The sequence below is a fragment of the Mauremys mutica genome, chromosome 9, assembly GCF_020497125.1.
Source record: "Mauremys mutica isolate MM-2020 ecotype Southern chromosome 9, ASM2049712v1, whole genome shotgun sequence".
Lineage (NCBI taxonomy): Eukaryota > Metazoa > Chordata > Testudines > Geoemydidae > Mauremys > Mauremys mutica.
The window spans coordinates 90,171,392-90,186,151 of NC_059080.1; the positions used below are offsets into that span (position 1 = coordinate 90,171,392).

A 14,760-nucleotide genomic window follows, 5' to 3' on the forward strand; every position below is an offset into this window, starting at 1 on the left:
AGGGGATGAGTGGGATAGAGACTGGGGGTCAGGAGGGAGGGAATGCGTCAGGGGCTGGGGAGCAGAAGGGGATGGGTGGGGTAGAGACTGGGGGTCAAGAGGGAGGGGAGGGGTGATGCAGCAGGGGCAGAAGGGGATGGGGTGGAGAGAAGGGGTGATGGAGCAGGGTCTGGGGGACAGAAGGGGATGGGGTAGAGACTGGGGGTAGGGAGAGAGGGGAGGGGTGATGGGGCTGGGGGGGCAGAAGGGGAGGGCTGGGGTACAGACTGGAGTCAGGAGGGAGGGGATGGGACAGGGAGCAGAAGGGGATGGGGTAGAGACGGGTCAGGAGGGAGGGGAAGGGGGCAGAAGGGGATGGGGGTAGAGACTGGGGGTCAGGAGGGAGGGCAGGGATGATGGGGCAGAAGGGAATGGGTGGGGTAGATACTGGGGGCAGAAGGGGATGAAGGGGTGATGGGGCAGCGGCTGGGTGGCAGAAAGGGGTGGGTGGGTAGAGATGGGTCAGGAGGAAGGGGATGGGGAAGAGACTGGGGGCTGGGGGGAGGGGAAGGGTGATGGGGCTGGGGGCAGAAGGGGATGGGGGTAGAGACTGGGGGTCAGAGGGAGGGCAGGGATGATGGGGCAGAAGGGAATGGGTGGGGTAGATACTGGGGGCAGAAGGGGATGAAGGGGTGATGGGGCAGCGGCTGGGTGGCAGAAAGGGGTGGGTGGGTAGAGATGGGTCAGGAGGAAGGGGATGGGGCAGAAGGGGATGGGGGAAGAGACTGGGGGTCAGGAGGGAGGGGAAGGGTGATGGGGCTGGGGGAAGAGACTGGGGGTCAGGAGGGAGGGGAAGGGTGATGGGGCTGGGAGCAGAAGGAGATGGGGATAGAGAGAAGGGATGAAGGGGTGGTGGGGCTGGGGGCAGAAGGGGATGGGGCGGGGGCTGGTAGGCAGGCAGGGTGAGAGGGGAGTGGAGGAGCAGGGCGGGCAGAAGGAGACAGTCTGTGTGAACAGACAGTGGGGCAGGGGCTGCTCCAGGCTCCCACTCCCCGCAAGGGTCACTCCCCCAACACCCCCCCCCCCCGGCTCTCCCGCCCAGCTGGGTTCTGCGGGGGGGGGGGTGCATGGGCGCTTGGCTCGGGCGGCTCCACGGCGGGGGCGAGGGCAGGGGGCCGCGACGGGCCAGGCGGGGACTTGCCGGGCGCTGAGCTCGGCCCCAGGCGGGGCAGCAGCCCGGCGGCCAGCGGGCTGCCGAGCGCGTCGGGCCGGCGCAGCGGGTCCCTCCCTTCGCCCGCCTCTCGCCGCTGATTTTTTTCCACAGTAGCTGCTACTCCAGACTGTATGGTAGTGTGGGCTGGTCGCAAGTCCCCATGTGGTCCCGACATCATTGACATGGCGGAATCCCCCTCCGAGCGCTCCTGGTAGCCCCCGCCGGGCTCTCGCCGCACTGCCTGCCGAGGACGGGCTCGCCGCGCCCGGGCCGCTCACCCCGCCCCCGTTTCAGCCCCGGCGGAGGTAAGGCGGCGTCGCTGGCCCGGCCGCGAAGCGGGGCAGCCCCGCGGCGGGGCTCACGCCGAGTGCCCGCGGCGGCAGCAGCCGGGAGTTGGGGCGGCACAAGCGGAGCCCCCCCGGGGTTAGTCCGCGGCTCCCCCCACCCGGTTTGGTTCGGCGGGGAAGGGCCGAGGCAGGGCGCGGGTGGGCGCGCCCCGCTTCCCGGAGCCGGGGGCTGGCACGGAGCACGGGAAGCGGCCGCACTTCGCAGAAAGTTTCCCCGATTTGCCGGTGCCGGGAGGAGAGACAAGCCAGCTTGGTCCTCGTGCCCCCCCTCCCCGATTTGTGCCCCCCCCTTATCCCTCTGCCCCCCAACCATAGGGCTCGTGTAACGCCCCCTCCCCCACAGCATCCCGGGGGCAACGGACCCAGCCGGGACCGTCTGGCCGCTCTTGGGGCGGCCCCCTGTAGCCACACGTTGCAGTGGGGGGGGGTGATTTTTTTTGAGGGGGAGGGAACGGCGCTCCAGGGTGGCAAGTGGGACGTTTACAGCCCTGGGGGTGGTGGCCGAACTGCTCCGGAGCAGGCTGGGGGAGGCTGGCCGGTGTCAGGGCTCGGCCCGGGGAGGGGAAGCAGCAGTTCGGCTGGGGGCCGGGAGACACTCCATCAGCGCCTAGTAATCCAGAGAGTCTCCGCGGAGCGCTGCCGGACTCAGCCTGCCTGGCCTCTCCCTGCCCCCTCCGCATCACCGCGCCAGCCCGCACTCCCTGCCCCGTCTCCTCTCCTCGGCTCCCCCCCCCCCCTTTCCTTTTGATAGTCATCCTGCAATGGCAAGCGGAGCCGGAATGGAAAATCGGCTTTCAACTTGGAAGAGGTTTTTTGGGGGGCGGAAGCCTCCCTCCTCCCCCCTCCCTTCTCCCCAGCCTCTGGCTCCCTGCAGGAGGAGCTGTGTGTGTGAGATTAGAAGGGAGGTTGGAAGTCTGTGCCCTGCGGCTGGGTTTGGGAGCAGGAGGCGATGGGTGTGGGGGGGAGAACCTCCCCTCTGCGGCCAGCACGTACTGTCTGGCCCCTCTGCCCGGCTTGGGGAATGTCACCCGGGTGAAGAAGCCAAGGCTCCTCCTCGTTGCACCAGCAGAGTCTCCAGCTATCTACAAACTCTTTCCAAAATGTCTGGATCCAGGGGGCACGTTGGAGAAAAAGAGAGCGAGAGACAGACAGACCGAGCCAGGCAACATCCTCCCCATCCCGAGCCTCCCTCTCAGAACCCCTCCTTTGCTGACACCACTTTGACAAGAAAAAATCCTGGAAACTTTATTTCTTCTGCCAGACACCTTTAAAAATGGCACATTACCAGGAGAAAGAGCTTGAAAAATATCATTTCTTGAAAGTTTATCCTCTTTCAAACTCAGCTTAGCTCTTTCCCCCCTCACTCGTGTCAAATGTTCCGTTTATATACTAACGTTTTGGCTAAGGTTGTGTGGTCTGGAGTTTAAAGTAAGGAGCAATTCATCCCACCCATATTCTTTAGATAATATATATAACTTGAAGTTTTAATCACACCTTCCCTCTGAGGATCTGTAATCAGTTTAAGGAGGTAGGGCAGCACTATCTCTATTTCACAGATGGGGAAACTGAGGCACAGAGCGATTATGTAACTGAAGGTCCCACAGAGAATCAGTGCCATAGTTGGGAACAGATTTCAGGTTTCCTGGTTCCCGTGCCTTCATCATATTCGTTGTACCCTCTAACTGTTTACCTTGCTGAGAAGCCTAGGGTAGACCACAGTTAGATAATATTTTTTAAAAGGTGTTAAACACTGTCTACACTAGAGTTTAACAACATGTTAGCTATTATGCTTTTGCATGTGACCTATTTTCCTAGTCTAGACATGGGCAGAATACTGGCTGGACAGCTTCCCTTGTAAAAGACATGCTATCCCTATCTTCATCCCCCATATCTCACAGGAGTCAGCTGGGTTGGTAAGATGGATGGCTCCTTCTATTAGTGGTAGCATTCTGCTTCCCTCACCCACTCCTTTCTTACCACCTGCGTGTCTCTGGGCAATAATAGAGGAGCTAGTTAGGGAAGTATGCTGTTGTTGCCACCACAAGAGGAAGATATTTCTTGGCAGCATGCCCAGGGTCATTCAGGCTATGAAGTGTTCTGTCCTTACACCCTGTTCTCAGTGGAGTCTTACACAGAAGCAACCTGTCAGTGCCCTTCTCCCAGTTTCTTCTAATATCTGCTCTGCCAGTCATCAGTCTCAAGGGCACTTGTTTTGGTGGTTACATCTCAGAGCCTAATATGACACTGGCCCAAAAGTGCACTGTGTCATTCCTCCCAATTTGGTATTGTTTGAGTAGCTTATGCTCTTAATGTAGCCCAAGGCGTGGAAGCTGAATCAGTTCTCATTTTTGAAGTGGCTCGGCTCATGTGGGTTCATTTCAGGTCACTGCTGGGACATTGGTGAGATTATTCACACTGTTATCCTACCCGCTACCTGGCCAGGAGATAAATGAAGAATGTCAGCTTCCAAAACAAACTGTTATAACTGAGTATATAGTTTACATATACTCAGTAATAACAAATATATTTTGGATGGGAAGCTTGAGGTTGTGTCTGTGAGAAGCTTGCAGTTTGAAACTATCTTCTCAATAATGCTGTCTGTTAATTACATTTTTAATTGGAAGTGATTGTACTCCGGCTCCCAGTTTCATAAAAGCTCTTCAGGATATGGTAGTAGTAACCACCTAGAAGTCAGAATATATCAGAAACTTTGTGCACATAAATTTTTCATCAGATGTAAATTACATTAATTTGCTCACTTTGTCTTCCATCAGCACCCCTAAGGAAAGGGATGGGGAGTCTGGACTTGTGTAAATTTAGGGGGTTAAATTTACACAAGTAAATATATGAAGAGTATGTGTGCGTGTGTGAGAGTGAGAGACAGTTCATTTGTGAACTGTTTAATTGTTTTTTTTGCCCAAAAAATAGGGCCCAATTCTGCAAAAACTTACACATGAGTCAAGTTTTCAGTATGAGTAAATGGTTTCAGTATTGGGACCTTACTTTTTAACTTCTAAAATGTATATTATTACAAAAAGTACCACACAACTGAATACAGCAAATGACTTTGTCTCTCAATCCATTTAACCACCTCTCCCACCCAAGCAAAAGCCTGAGAAAAGAGATTGACCTTTGAGATCAGTACAAGGGCCGGCAAACTCAGAATCTGTCAGACTACCAGGCAAATTAATTCCAGAGTCAAGGACCCTCCACAAAGAATGGTTTGGTATCAGGCCATTAAATCTGGGGACTTGTGTGCCTCTGTAGATCATAACTGTGTGGTGAAACATACTGCAAGTCAGCAAGACTGAAATTTTCATTTCTGCTGTATAAGCTGATGTGGAGCTGAAGGATTTCTTAAATCAGCAGTTAACGTGCTTAGTTGATCTTCCCTGCACTACCAAGATACAGCACTTGAGCAACAGGGAATCCTTGTAAACAAGAATATCAGAAGTAGGGTTGTTTATGACCATGGTTTAGTGTCACCGTGTGATCTGCCCCTGGAGACAGAAGGTATGTGGGAAGAGGGAAGTTCTTCAAACAACAAAGTGGAAATAGGAGCCAGTAGATACACAACGGTAACAGGCCATCTACAGGCAGGAATGTTTGTGAATTTGGAAATAGATAACTCCTTAAACAGTTTTCCAGTTGAGATGTGTTAGTTAGCATTTGAATCATCAGTTCTAAACATATCCTCCCTCAGCATAGTGGATTCTTTATTGGATTACAAATATCCAGGAAAAAAGATAATGTAAACTTGTGCTTTGTTATGGAATTTGTAACAGCACACTGGAGAGATTAGTCTCCTTTGAGAGCATGCTGTTACATATACTAAATCTGTGCCCATAATCTGGATGCAAGACCATATCTTCTAGTGAACATACTGATAATGTTAAGTGCAATCACTCTAAACTTCAGTTTTGCACAAAAAAGCCTGTAGAGTTTCTTAATGATATGGCATTGAAGCACAATTTACATTTCCTTTCCTTGTGAAAGGATAAATTGCCATCACACACACTACTAAAAAATTTAAAGGTTAAAATATACCAGTTTTTGAGTGGCACACTTTCTGTATTTAAACTAATTAATAATCTTGTTACCTTCTATCTGCAGTACAGTTTATTTGTAATTCACCCCTTCGGTATCGTCTAAGTAAACAAAAGTTGAAAACAAGATCTGTATCTGTAACATAAAAACAGCAAAATGTCAATTTTAACAAAGTATAATATGAGTCCTTTTCCAACAAAAATGTATTACAATACATTCAACACGGTATTCTCAAAAATAACAGCATTTTCTGTCAATATACTTTTGTCAAAGCTGTAAAAGTCACAGAAACTGCATGCATAGATGTACATTTTGGAATAAGTATAGCACTTTAATAATATAACACTTAAGTAGACTTTTTTTGTAATTTAATGACAAAAAGCCAAACTTTGAATTTGGTACTTACTTGACTCTGTTCAGGTCTATTTATAAATTTAAGTCAGTGGGAATTTGCCCAAGGTAATGACTGAGTAAGGGCAATAGGATTCGGTCCCAGAAGTGTATATTGTAAATGTTTTTGAGATAGATTTCAGTAAAATATAGTAGAATTATCTTTATGAAGGACTCAGAATGAAAGCTAAAAGGATCCTTAATTTAAGATGTTGATATTTTAACTATATCATATTTAACTATATATATTTAATAACTATATGGTAAGTTTATAAAAGAGTTAGAGCAAATTAAAATACTTTTGGCTAAATTTTGCCCTTATATGCATGTGCTGTTCCCAGTGAAGCATTTGAGGACAAAAATTGACTCTTGCAGCTTTCTTATTTGTGTTAAAAGTACATGTGAAGTATTGATACTTAAACACACTTTTTCCCTTGTCTACTGAATTATAATCAAATAAGCTAGAAACAGGACTGGAGAAGATTATAGATTTTTTTATGATCACTAATTTTCTGTTAAGTTATATCATACAATCTGTTATGAAACTCACAAGCCATTGACAAATAATGTACCCTTGTATTTGTCAGCAGTTAGCTGCATAAAAATACATGTTATAGTTACAGTATATAAATATTCCCTATTTGCCTTCCTGAGTAATACTGACTTATAATTATAGCGGCATGCAGTTATTAGTGAATGATGGTTACCATTTGGGACAATCTTCCATTTACTAAACTGAAATCATTACAATGCCATCTTATCAGAGTGACTTACAATACATAAATCTAACATTATGAATAATAATTGTGTTGCTTTTTTTCTCTGGAGAAAGCAAACAATGCAGCTAATATTGACATCCACTATCCAGGCACCTCCTATTGCATTTGAGCAGGATTCATCAATGGTGTAACTTTGTTGACTTCAGTGGAGTAATGCCAACAATTAATTTAAATGATTCACTTTGCATTTTTGCTCATCATAAAAGATGAACATGGGAATTCTCTGGAATCTATATGACTCCTTGCTTTCTCCACTCTGTGATTTAAGTTTTAGGATGTAGTTGTTCCCTTGCTAAAGGGTATATAACTTTCCTTTCCTTATGGTTATATAACATAAAGCTGCTTTATATAGGAGTATATGGAATTCTTTTGGAATGGTCTATCTAACGCTTAGTTTGAACACGTGTATTAGACTCTCAGGGAAGGATGAATTATAAACAAGGAGTATGTTTTGTCTCTAAAAATGTGCTTTATGCTTTCGGAAGTATGCTTCATGAAGCATATTTTGAAAAGATAAGTGAGAGAAATGGGTCTCTACGCCTAGTAGCTCTTGGAATGTCATGCAACAGTCTCCCTCACCTCTGTAATCTAGTCAACAAAAATTCAGACACATCCCATTTAATGAGTTTTTAGTCAGTTTTGTCAGGGCCTGGCATAGGAGTGGTAACTTTTTTTACTCCTCCCCTCCTGCTTCCTCTAATGAAGCATTAATATTCAGTTACATTATAGAACAAAGCAAATTCCACATCTGTTGATCTCCACGTTTTTGTAGTATTGGTTAGTTAAGCTGAGCCCTGCTATAAGGTGTGATGGTAGAGCTCCTGAACCTTGGATGCAGAAGCTGAATTAGAATGGATAGGTATGATTTGTTTTGGGATTCCATCTCATTGATCCACATTTAGTACTTGATTGCTCAGCTACTTGCACCCATGCTCATGTATTATGATGCCATTGTCAGGAAAGTACATGCCTATTTTATGACAAAAGATGAGTGTCAGAGGGCAGCCTGGATAACATGGTAAGTAACTTTACTTGTAGGAAGTTTGGTCTCTGGCCTGGGTGCCTCATTAGTGTCACGTGCCTCTTGAGTGTTATTTATCAGTGTAGAGTAATAGAACAAGAAAGGAAAGGAAGATACAGCTTTCATGGATACTTGAAGGCATTAAATATATTTCCTGTTAGGCAGTATCCAGGAAATCAAATAATGTGAGGTGTCTAAACAGACATGAGCAAAGAAAAATGCTTTCAGGAATTCTAGTTTAGAGCACACATATAGCAGGTAATAGCAGCTACATACAGGGTCAGATCAATAGAGCAAAGATGACAGAGCCCAAAACACAAAGGTTCTGGATTTCAGACTTGTGTGCGTAAAGTTAGACGCTCAAATACCTGACTTAGATATGTATCTAACAATGTAAGTACTAAGCTTGAAAATCAAGCCCGAATTGTGCATTTGCACTTGGAAGTGAGCATTGTTGCTAAGTCTCATGATTTTGGGTGTCTTTTCATAAAGCCTGAGTTCCCGAAATCTTGTTGTTATTTGAGAATCTCAGCTTTCATTTCAATGGAGAAAAAAAAGTTTGAAAATGTGAACTCCAAAGACTCCCAAATCAGAAGGCAGATAAAAAGAACCCAGTGTGTGTTTTGTTTTTTAAATCTCATGATTTTTTAAGCCAAACTCATGATTTTGTATGGTATAACTTGTAACTTTTGAATGTTTGGACTTGGCAATACTGAAAAAACCCAGCAGTAGGGGATTATTCTTGATTAGACCCATTATTCTCTGCTTGGTACTAGTTTATGTAGTGAAAAAGATATAAAGCACATAGTGGTTCTCTGTGAACTTACTGAGTTAGATTCAGAGGTGATGTGTAAGTTACAATGTGGTAAGTAGGTCTAACGGGGTCCAGGTTGGTATAATTTATGTGCGATAGGGCTGGAAGAATTTTTGTAAACTGCACCAACTGGACTCTCCCTTGGCTGTGGCAGGTCCATCTGCAGTCCAGGCTGCTGCAGCGGCTGTGGGCCCCTTTCCATCCGCCCCCTGTCCCTATCACTGGCAGGCAGCCGACTAGCTGAGAGAGGTGGGGAGGGCTTGGGGAGGGGCACTGTGGCCCGGAACTGGGGGAGAGGAATCTCTCCCTGCCGCAGCCCTGAGCGCTTGCGTGGCACTTAATAGGCAGCTGCGCGGTTGCACAGCTTAGAGGGAACTTAGGTCTTGACATATGTTCACAAAAAACCTGTGCAATTTCCTGCTTGGGCAGTCAACTACAGTCATGTTGTGTGTGAGCCACTGAGCCCTTCCTAGTGCTCTCACATTGTAAGAGTTATTCCTGAGGGCATTCTGTGCCAAAAAATTAAAAATTCTGCACACATTATTTTAGAATTCTGCAAATTTTATTTGTCAAATAAATGTGGAGGCTCCAGCATGGCATTGGAGAGCACAGACCACTGGAGAGATCACTAGGAGATCACTGTGTGTCCTTCATCCCGTCCCACCCAGGACACAGACTCAGCAGTGTGGCTGCACAAAACCCTGACATAGTGCAAGGACCAGGCCTGCCCCAGAAACACCCCAGGGCCCTGCCCCTCTGTGCCAAGTGCACCAGGTGTGGGCAGGCAGGCTCAACAAGGCAGGATCCAAGTGTGGAGGGGCTTAGTGTGGGGGATCCAGGTGTGAGTTGAGAGGGTTCTGTGTGGGGGAATCTGGATACCCGGGAGATCTGGATGCACATGGGCTTGTTGGGGGGTTCTGGGTGCAACGATAATGGGACTCTGCAGGGGGGTCTAGGTGAAGGTGGTTGGGACTAAGTGAGAGGTCTGGGTGTAGGGGGGATAGAGCTTAGCAGGGGGGTCTGGGTGTGGGGGGCTCATTGGGGTGGTCCAGGTGCAGGGGGAGAGGGGCTCATTTGGGGGGGGGTTCTGAGTGCGGGGGAGTGAGGCTTGTGGGAGGGTCTGGGTATGAGGGGGTCTGGATGCATGGGGGTTGGGTGGATGAGGAAGCAGCTCCCTGTACAGGGATCCCTCCCCCTGCAGTTGAGGAGTGATGTGTGTGGAGGGGTAGCGGGGGAGTTTGCAGAGTTTCCTGCAACTAGGGGAGAAATCTGGGGGTGGGTCTGACCCGGTCCCGGATGCTGTGCAGGGGAAGAGAAAGTGCTGTCCTCCCTAGCCCAGCTGGGACTAACAGCTGAGCCTGGCGCAGGGTAGGCGCCACCAGCCGGGTCTTCCCCACTCCCACCCTCTACCCCACAGTGATTTACCTCTCTGCCAGCTGCCCTGGGCACCCAAAACATATTGCTGTTGTGGCTTCCCTGTCAGAAGGTAATTTTTCTGTGGGAAAGCGAAGAAATCTGCAGGGACTAAATTCTGTGCATGCGATGTGGTACAGAGTTCCCCCAGGAGTAAAGAGTGGTCCTGAGTATGTCAGCTGCTTGTGCCACTTTTGATATGGGTCTGAGGGAGAACCAGCTTTCTGTTTGACAGTGTGGTTGGGTAGCCAAAACGCCCATGGTTGATTGTGTTCCGTACACATTATATAATGTATGCCTGGATGCACAATTAATAGTTTGCATCTAGCAAACTAAGTTTAGGTTCTAAATTCAATTCTATGAATGGAGATACTGTGGTGGAGGGTGCTATAGAAAACCCTAAGTAAGCAGGTAGCTAGAGGACAACTTTCAAGAAAGGAATTATAGTTGATGATTTGTGTTACTGTATGGTATGTCTGCTCATTGAACAGGTTGATGTTTTTTATACATTCCTCCTTTGTCCACCAAAACCCCTTCTGGATGTGTGGAGGGGATGAGGAGGTTTCCACAAGTCCTTGCTGGCACCCAGAGAAATTTCCCTCCATTCACTTTTCCCATTTAGTTCTCCCACGTTTAGTTTGTTACCTACTTGAGGCAGAAACTGTGTCTTCTCTTTGATTGGACAGTAACTTGTACAACAGGAGTTGTAGATTTGATTGGTATACAAATAATAATGATTAATAAAAACACCCTGTGTTATGTCCAAATTGTGGTGGTGTTTTTTATAACAGACGTGCTAGACACACTTCCTTCTGGAGCTTATGAATTTTCCAGAGATGTCTTCATTGACTGACTTAAAGCTCTTCCTCCTCCCTCCCACAGGTGTAGGGATGAATGAACTGTCAGTACAGAGACAGTGGGGCTATTTACCAACTGCGTACAGTGTTAGTGGCTTTTGAGGTGGCATATCTGGCCAGGGCTATGACCTGCATAACAATGACATCCATGGCCCCTGACTGCCAGCCAGGGGCGGCTCTAGGATTTGCGTTGCCCCCAAGCACGGCAGCACACCACGGGGGGCGCTCTGGCAGTCGCTGGTCCCGCGGCTCTGGTGGACCTCCCGCAGATGTGCCTGCGGAGGGTCCGCTGGTCCCGTGGCTCCGGTGGACCTCCCTCAGGCATGCCTGCGGATGCTCCACCGGAGCCGCGGGACCAGCGGACCCTCCGCAGGCATGTCTGCGGGAGGTCCACCGGAGCCTCCTGCTGCCCTCCCGCGGGACGCCGCCCCAAGCGCGTGCTTGGCACGCTGGGGTCTGGAGCTGGCCCTGCTGCCAGCGAAACTGAGCTGGGGCAGGGAAGACTGGACGAGGGGTACTTCCCTACCAGATTTAGAAAGAGCCACTTTCCAGTGGAAGAAAAGTTTCCTTTCATAATCATTGCCTCTTGGCTGAATTGCCTTCCCCCACCCCATAACATTTTTTGCTTTATAGAGGGCACGACATTACCTATTGTGGGTCTCTGACATCTAATTATTTTTTATAATTGGGGTGGAAATACTGAAACCTTTCCAAGTAAATACATTTCAATAAGTAGAGTGATTGCAGTGTGAAGAGTTGGGTAACTAATGGGGCATGTTAGTTCAAAATAAATTGGCACTTTCTGACACTGTGGACGGGTTAAGCTATAGCAAGGGCTGAAACTACTGACAAGATAACACTAGTATCATAAAAACAGAAGCTTGGAATGCACTTTGAACCAAGTTTGTTGTTTCAGCTAAAAATAAATTTGTATGACAATATATGATAGTGTAACATGCTCATTCTTTTGTAGCAATTCTATAGGAACAGTTGCATTGCCAGATGGAACCTGATTTACTTTTTAATGTGTTTGCTTACTGAACTTTCCTCAGCTTGGATAGCGAAACTATATTGGTCCATTTCAGTCGGTTGCTATTCAGTTTAACTTAGCAGGTGCTAACACAATGTTGATGTGTCTGGGTTTCCAACACTTCAAGGGAATACTTATTTCAATAGTTTAAAATAAAACTCCCTCTTTCCAGTCACATACAATTAATGAAAGTCTTTCTATTAAATTAGATTTTGTAAAATCATTTTTAAGCATAACCTGTTGGGCCTGAAAATGCTACTTTAATTCACCATACCATAGTTAAGTGTGGCTGGGTTGGAAGGCTGTTGCTTTAACAAAGGTGAGAAATTTGTTCCTATTCAATTGAACCTAGTGTAGGATGACAACAAGTTTTTCAAATGCCAGTTTCCACTGAGTCATCTCTTAAGTTCAGTAACGGGGCACTACTAGCTGTTGTCAAGTATTCTGCATTGGCAGGTTGACTAGGGAAATTGTTGCAATGGCTACCTTGAAGAGGACTGTTGCAAGCGTTATTTTGTAATGGTGGAAAGTTTTTGTCTGAAAATACTGTATCTCAAAGCAAAATGCATTAAAGGAAGTAACTGTTTATTCTATATTAAAAAACAAAGCACTCTTCCTTCTGCTAATGAGATGTTTACATCTGTGGGACCATCATGTGTTTCAGTGGATTGCTCCATCTAGCTTATTCATTAATCAAGCACACATCTGATAGATTTGTTATTTTTCCATGTACAGTCAGCTGAAAAGAGCAGCTGTTCAGTCATCTTTACTATGCAGTGATATTATTATTTATATTATGGTAGCACCTAGAGACCCTAGGCAGCCTCAGAGTCCCAGTCTTTTAAGGATTCAAGAAAAGAGGGGCCCTCTCCTGAAGAGCTAATGATCTAATGACTATACTAACTGAGTTTTTTTAAAAAAACAAACATGCATTTAAATAGGCCAGCTCTATGCAGATATAGCTGTTTTAGATTTATATCTTATTCATAAAAAGAAAAAAATACAAATGTCAAAAGTGCCTGCTGGCAATTTACATAGACATAATCAATTGATAAGTTTCCCATAGGCATCAGTTAGAAGTAGGTAGGGCTTGAAGAGAGATTTGCAAGTGGTGCAGTGGTTTTTCTGATTAATTTGCTGAGGGTATTCCTTGCATAAGGAGCAGCATAGAAGAAAGTGATATCGCTTGTGGGACAAGTGAACAAACTGATATGGAAGTTGGCATCCTTGGTAGAGTGGGGAGCAGGGGATGCTTCACAAGTGGATAAATGGGAAGGAGCTAAGTTGTAAAGACCAGAAACTTGCACATGATCCTGTGGGGATCTTGGGTATGAGGGGAAGAGCAGGGGAGAACAATGTGGTCAGAATGACTAGACAAGATAATCTTCACAGTGTTTTGAATGGACCTGAAGGGATTGAGTTGGGTGTTAGGGAGGGTTAAGTGGAGAAGGTTTCAGTAATTGGGTTTTAGTAGCAGGAGACAGCAGATGATGAGTTTCTGAATAGCAGTGTTAGCTGTTTGCACTAAAGGAAATTATGTATTTTGGAGCTCTTATAGAGGGGGGAAAAAACAGCAACATTTGGATATGGCCTAGATGTGTGGGTCAAGAGGGAGGTTGGAGTCAAGACACCCAGGTTATGCTCTGGGTGGCAGGGAGGTGCCATAGTGTTGCCAACAGCAAGGGAGAGTGGGGAAACGAGGCGTTAAACTTGCGTCTGAAATTAAACTTCAAAGTACAAATTTCAGGAGGTGTTGTCAGAAAGGGACTCTGAAGTGCCTTACGCTGTGTTTCTGGAGCCGAACATCTTTTTTTGTCCCTCCCCTCCCTTTAAATAAGTGACATCATGAGGTTTTGGAGAAGAAAGAAGAGGCATCAGAGCCACAAACAGGGTACTGTTACAAGAACAGGTTAAAGAAAAAATGGGATCTTAAATCTTGTGCGGTCCAAATGATTTGTTAATTTAAGTGAATGCTCCTCTAAGGAGAATTAACTTTTTATACTCTACTTCTGCATGTTTTCAGCTCTCTTTGGAAAAAGACTGGCCTGTTTTCTGTTGGAGGACAAGAAATACAGTAGATGTCTTGGACATAAAGACAAGGATTCATTTTGTCGGTTTAAAAATTGAATATATTGCCATTTAGATTCATAACGCTTTAGGCTGTTAGACATAACAGTATATCTCATTGTGCCAAAACAGTGGAAATTCTTGATCTAGATTATTATAGGTGCTCTGGTAGTCTCAGTAATTCATTTTTATCTACTCTAAGGATCAGAGCACAACAGAATTTTTTGAGAATTGTCCATGTGCTTATGAGTCTTCCTGCTCTTATGCTGGAACAGCTGTTACCTGTGTCACTTCCTTGCACAATGCTTGATTTAACATCCTTAGGCTATGTTTGTCAATAAAGTAAAAGAGCAAATAAAAAAGGTGCTTCATATCAGCTGAATCTCAGCAGAGAGCAACTTATATGTCAAAAATAAAGTGACTGCTGTTTTCATATTTATGTGGACTCTAGATGGGTTGTGTTAACGTTCAGGAAACGTCACAGCGAATCTGTAATGGTGACTCAAATCATAGAAGTTATCAAGGCTATTTCCTAGCATTCCACCATTGCATCCTCACCCCAAATTCTGGATTCTTTCAGTACAAAAATCGACACTGTCCCTCCCATGAATGTCAGGACTGGTAGCTGTCTTAGACTGCCTTATGACAACCACTCTTGTGCTATACCTGGTTTAGTTTAATACTGCCTTTTTCTCTAGGACTTGATCCTGATCCTAGTGACTCCAGTAGGAGGTGATATTTTTGCTTTGTTTCGTAACCTCAAAGGAAATAGGATTGTGCCCTTCATGCTTGTGGATCCTCAG

The 14,760-nt window shown here is 46.3% G+C and overlaps 1 protein-coding gene across 2 annotated transcripts in view; it reads left to right on the top strand.

The window, feature by feature from the left end:
• Positions 1-1,333: 1,333 nt before the first annotated feature.
• FNDC3B (fibronectin type III domain containing 3B) overlaps positions 1,334-14,760 on the top strand; it is a 364,378-nt gene continuing 350,951 nt past the window's right edge. For both annotated transcript variants that reach the window (XM_045030459.1, XM_045030460.1), the window contains exon 1: positions 1,334-1,497. The gene's annotated coding sequence lies outside the window, so the exon portion shown is untranslated. The remainder of the gene's footprint in view (positions 1,498-14,760) is intronic.